Source organism: Phasianus colchicus, chromosome 3 (genome assembly GCF_987193195.1).
Source record: "Phasianus colchicus chromosome 3, bPhaCol1.hap1.1, whole genome shotgun sequence".
Taxonomy (NCBI): Eukaryota; Metazoa; Chordata; class Aves; order Galliformes; family Phasianidae; genus Phasianus; species Phasianus colchicus.
In genome coordinates this window covers 25,940,963-25,946,492 of record NC_143438.1, presented here as the reverse complement: position 1 = coordinate 25,946,492, position 5,530 = coordinate 25,940,963, and the positions used below count along the sequence as shown (strand labels likewise).

Below are 5,530 nucleotides of genomic sequence, written 5' to 3'. Positions count from 1 at the left end.
GAGACATGCAGAAGCAAGGAAGGATAAAATGCAAGTATTTAAGGGATAGCCTGAGCTTCAGAAGCAAATATTTGTATTAACTGGGGCTGTGTATGGGAACTGTTGATCATGGCCTGAAACTCTGATTGACCACCTGAGGCAAGCAATGAGTCAGCCACGGGAGCACAGGTGAAGGCAATTCACCTGTGCTACTGGAAGGGGTAGAGCCTGGCTCCACCTCTCCTAGACCCCATTTAAGAGCTGACTGCCTCTGAGAAAGGATCTCATTCTGGAGATGGCTCCTGGTGGATTTTACTGCAAGCCTACGATGTTGGTGAGCATATTTTCCATTTATTATTTTTCCACTGCGATAATTCTACCTAGCCTAACCTCTGTATGCTTGTTGACTGTATATTTGATGAGGTAGGCTAAAATAGGTATAATATCTTTTCTGTGGAACATCAATAAATGGGTTAGGAGGGAGAACATCGCCCCCTTGGATAAAATGATCCCCAAAAAGATCCCAGAGTTTCTGGGTTCTCCTTGTTACTAATTAGCAACCATAGTTGAGAAATGCGGTCTCCTATGCATTATGGAGGAATATTTCCTCATTCTGCATGACAGAATACTTTGAAGGATTAGATAAAGACATCCTAACTACAGAAGAATGGCAGTTAGCTGCCTCTACAGTGGCGTGGCCACTGTTAAATGCCTTAAATCAAGATGAGATAAGAGCTGACACCTCAGAAAGTGAAAAACAGTAATTGAAAGATCGCACTGAAAAACAGAAACAAGAACTTAGCATATTAATAGGGAAAAGACCATCTTTCAATCCCCCGATAGGCCAGATCCACAATATTTCAATAGATAATAACCACATCTCTGAAACAACAGACCTGGTTGATCAGGAAAATAAAAACTCTAAATCAGATCTAGAGGTTCCATTTATGATAGGCTCCTTGGAACTCTGTCCTATTATAACTCAAAAGACAAAGAAAGTACAAGATAGACTGGCAGAGGTGCCCCCTGCCAAATACATTTACATATAACAGCTAGACCATACAAACTAACAGAATTAATGAATGTGGTGCAGCAATTTCAACAGAAGCCTAAAGAGTGTACCAACGTGGCAACTTAGATTGTGGGATTCAGGAGCAGAAGGTGTCATGGTTAATGGGTCAGAAGTATCAAAATTGGCCACCATGATGGTGCACCCTGCCCTCAGGCAGAGACTATATGCTGCTGTTCAGTATAACAATGAGAACCATTCGATAATAGACTGGTTAATGGCAGCATGCTGCGTGATTTGGCCAAACAAATCAGATATTCCATTAAACACAGGATTATATCCTCTATGAAGGACCTTCAAAATTATATTTGTGATCTGAGCATAAGAAAAGCGATATATGAGAACTCGTTTGAAAGCCTAGGTATGATAAGGATTTTTGGCAGATATGCAAGATATAATCTTACAGCAGGGCCCTTCTCTCCTATATGGGACTTTAGTTTCCATATTAAACCCCATGGTGGCCTCGGAGGCTGTGATTCAACAGGCTGCCCAGTTAGTAACTGATCTGGGGGAGACAGAGCAGTAGAAGAATCAGAGGAGGCCTTGCCTGATCCATCTGTGTACCAGGCATCTTCAGGGATAGGATATTTCCTGGATGGGACACTACTTTAGTGGAGAGACCAATATTTCTTCTGGTGCCTCACGCCGCACCACACTGTGGTGCCGCACCACACGATCTTTTGTAGTTCTTTATTGGTGATGAGGATAGACTACTCCTCTGGCTGAAATAAGCGACCCATCATGCCACATTTTTGCTTGGACCACCACCATCTTAGGAGGGGTCCCCCCCATTGGTTTCTGGTCTCAGGTCTGGCATTTAGAAGAACATAGATATAGTATGATTGAAAAACTCTTATTGGCTGTCTACTCTGCATTACATGCAGTAGAACCAATAACTCAAACAGCTGAAATTCTGTTAGTCCCTCAGTTCATCTTCCATGTGTTTCCAGGGCTCATGTATCCTACTGTGTGTGATGTTTGACTGAGACTTGCAGTAGGAGAGGCAGAAGTGATAACTGAAGCAGCCTGGAGGACAGAAATTCCATTCGAAGTGAAGCCCTCAGGCATGTCCTCTTCTTTTCTAAACCTAGAAAGGTTACCATCAAGCTGAAGAGTGATGGCTCTCTTCCTGCCTTCCCTCGGTTTATTATGGCTTATCATCTTCTCAAGGGTTACTTTTTATTCTCAGTGAAAAGAGAAGTTTTTATATCTTCATTTTTATGTCTCTTTGGATTTATGTTGGCCGTGAAATTGAGTGAAAAATTGAATTGGTGTATTTCCATGTTTTGCTAATTGCTATTACCTTGAACCTGTCAAAAATATTTTTTGAAGAAATAAACATTTGTTAAAGTTGAAATCACTTAATCAAAACTGTGGGAGGAGAAATGTATCTGAGGTAATTTTACATTTGCATAACTGGTCTCTTCCTTCCCACTCTCCAGTCCAGCTTCATCTCACCTCCAAACAATTTCATTCATAATGATAATATTTTGAAAAGTTTCAACAGTTGTTCTAGATTTAATAAATAGAAATTTCAAAACACTAATGTGCTGATGGTAAAAGAACTTATTCCCTTCATGCTGCTCTACCTACAGGTCCTAGAGACCCTTCAGGTCCTTCAGGGACTATGTAGAGCAACAATAGTAGAAGCACTAGCAACGTGTTCACAGAACATTTGTTTGAGGTAACAATCTCTATAGTCCCTTCCCACCTAAACCATTCTATGATTCTATTACACTACATGAAGAATGGTGAGCTATAGAGATGGATTGTTTGCACTGAACCACAATCCAAACTGTACCTCAAAGATTACACAGCAGACAAAGGAGAATATCCTTTTGTTTGGTTTGTTTCCAGGTTGTGTGGGCTGTTCATTGGAAGAGCAATGAAGTGGATCAGAGGCAGAGCTGAAGCTGTTTCTGGAGAGTCTGTGGAGACCATGGGCTTGAGGGTAGAAGCAAAGGACTGGAAGCTGCAGTTCACAGGGAGAAAGTACTGGAAGAAGAGGGACGCAGAAAACCCACACCTGGAAGGTAAAAGAATGTCTAAAGAGGATCATTCAGATTCATGCAATCCAGAAATTCTTGATAAATTGAAAGTAAGAAAGCAGTGAAGAAGGAAAATGTGATTTACATGCTTTTAAAATGTATGTTTTGCCTTTTCTGTTAGTCCTTCAGGGTTTGGGTTTGTTTTTGACACTTTTTTGTTTCTCTATTTAGAGAGACAAGCATTCTGTCTCCTTAGATACTGCATAAAACTTTTATTTTTTTTCCCACTGTTTTATTTAGAGACTTGCGATTCTTATTAAAGTCCACTTTTGGCTCATTACTGACATCACTTCAAATCTGTTGTTGATATATAATACTTTCATACATCGCAAAAGCATTAGCCTATAATTCTTTCCGTTGTGTATTCTATAGATAACCCAAATATCAATAAACCTTATTCATGTGATAAATAATAGAAGGACATATATAAAAAAAAATAAAAACAGAAATAAATGACTGTTACAGATAAAGATCAACCCATTTAAAATTCTTGCTGATCTTGCGCATTTCAGCCCACTGAGTTATTACAAGGCACATTCCAATTTTCTAGTTCTGGTGGCCTGATCGATTGTGAGGTTTAAATCCTGCAGTCCCAGACTGCAGACAAGTTATTGATGTCTGGGATTTTAACTCAGTCTATTCCTCTACTGGATCATCAAAATACTAACAGACTGTTACTGTAATGGTTGCACTGCTCTTTCTTGGATTAGGATTAATATCAAACTGTAAAGTTTTGCCTTGTGCTGTTTTCTGAATGTGTTCTTGTCAGAATAATGCCAGTTGTGAGACAGGGTGATGCACGCTGGCAACGACAAAACAGAAAGTCTTCTATTCGTTGTAAACTGCAGAGGCATACATGATTAAAGATCAAATGAGAGTGGCTTAATAAAGCAGATGGGAATTTGTAGACAAGCTGAAACAGGCAATGGTTGTATTGGTTGAGTTTCTGCAGCAGTGACTCCCAGAAGACTTGGGCATTTGATGTCATGCTTAGTGCTTCTAGGCTGCAGGTCACAGCATTACTTCAGCTTTCTGCCCTCTGGTGCATGGTTCTTTCGCTCAGCTCTGCTTTGTGACAGGTTTTCCTTCCCTAAAGGTCCGCCTGCCTTGTCTCAGTTTATTATGGCTTATCTTTTCAAGATTTACTTTTTATTCTCACTGAAAAGAGAAGTTTTTATATCTTCATTTTTATGTTCCTATGGACTCGTGCTGGCCTGGAAATTGAGTGAAAAATCTGTGAAATCGCTGACACAGCTTAGTGCAACTTGCCGAAGCTTTGAGAAGCCCTGCGCTGCCCAGCCCCAAGGCACTAAAACATGCAGTGACCTTTCTTTTCCTCATAATGTTTGACATCTTAAACATTTTGTTTATGGATAGACAATTAGTAAGCAAGACCTAGTAAATAATTCCCAATAACACAATTGAGTAGAAAAAGACCTTTCTATTGATGTATGAAATCTACTTAGAAGAGCTACTGATTAAAAAATAAATAAATAAATAAAATAAAAAATTCTTCTTAGGCATTTTTGATAGCAGTGTCTTTTGGTGGCTTCAGATGATGTTTTTGAGCACAGCTTTGAAAGTATTCTTACAGGAAATGGTTACAAATGAATTCCAGAAAAGCTTTGCTTTAAGTATAGAAGAAAATGTACATGATAAATACACAGTCAGTTTAAAGAGCCATTAAGTAACATTTATATAGTTGCCACATCTCTGTTTCACAGGAAAAATAAAATTTAAAAATTCAGTGTATTCATTTAATATATTTTCTGTATTAGGTGTGAATTTATACCTATATAGATATACATTTGATTTATCGAGTATTTGAAGGTTCGGGTTTTTTATATAGACAATCAAACTATACAAATTCAAACAAGCTAAGGATTTTCTATGAAATGCATCACTTTCAGATTAAATTAATTAGTTTCTGACACAAGACTTCCAAAATATCACCATCCAATCTGTATATTCCTCTGGTCATTTTGGTGTCATATAGCTGTGCTTTAGCTGACACAGCAATGATTGTGACTGCAGTCTGAGAGAGATGGTATTAGTTGACATTACAGTAGAAATAGCAGTTTTGTTTGTTTCAGATTGCATGGAGATCCTTTTGTACTGACTGTTGGTTCTCATTTAATTTGAAATAATTTTGAACAGTGTCCAGTGTATCTATTTGTTTTGCTAACCTACAGTTGAAGTAACTCCACTTCTAATACAAAGGCCTCAAGTTGACACATACCTTACAGTTCTTCTGCAATTATATTCTTTGCACTACTGATAAATGGTGCAGCACACTGCAGTAATATTCACAATAATAAAAATAGCGTGACTTCATATTTTAGATTGACTAAAAGGCAACAAATATATAGTATTCCCTTTTTTTCAGGGATAAACCCTCATATTAAACTCCTTTTACAGGTGGGAAGATTTATTT

The 5,530-nt window shown here is 38.4% G+C and overlaps 1 long non-coding RNA gene across 1 annotated transcript; it reads left to right on the top strand.

Moving 5' to 3' along the window:
* The first annotated feature begins 270 nt into the window (after nt 1-270).
* On the top strand, nt 271-4,563 carry LOC149918464 (uncharacterized). The gene is made up of 4 exons (XR_016465487.1): nt 271-313; nt 1,999-2,112; nt 2,644-2,732; nt 2,906-4,563. It is a non-coding gene; the product is annotated as an uncharacterized LOC149918464 (long non-coding RNA).
* The last annotated feature ends 967 nt before the right edge of the window (nt 4,564-5,530 follow it).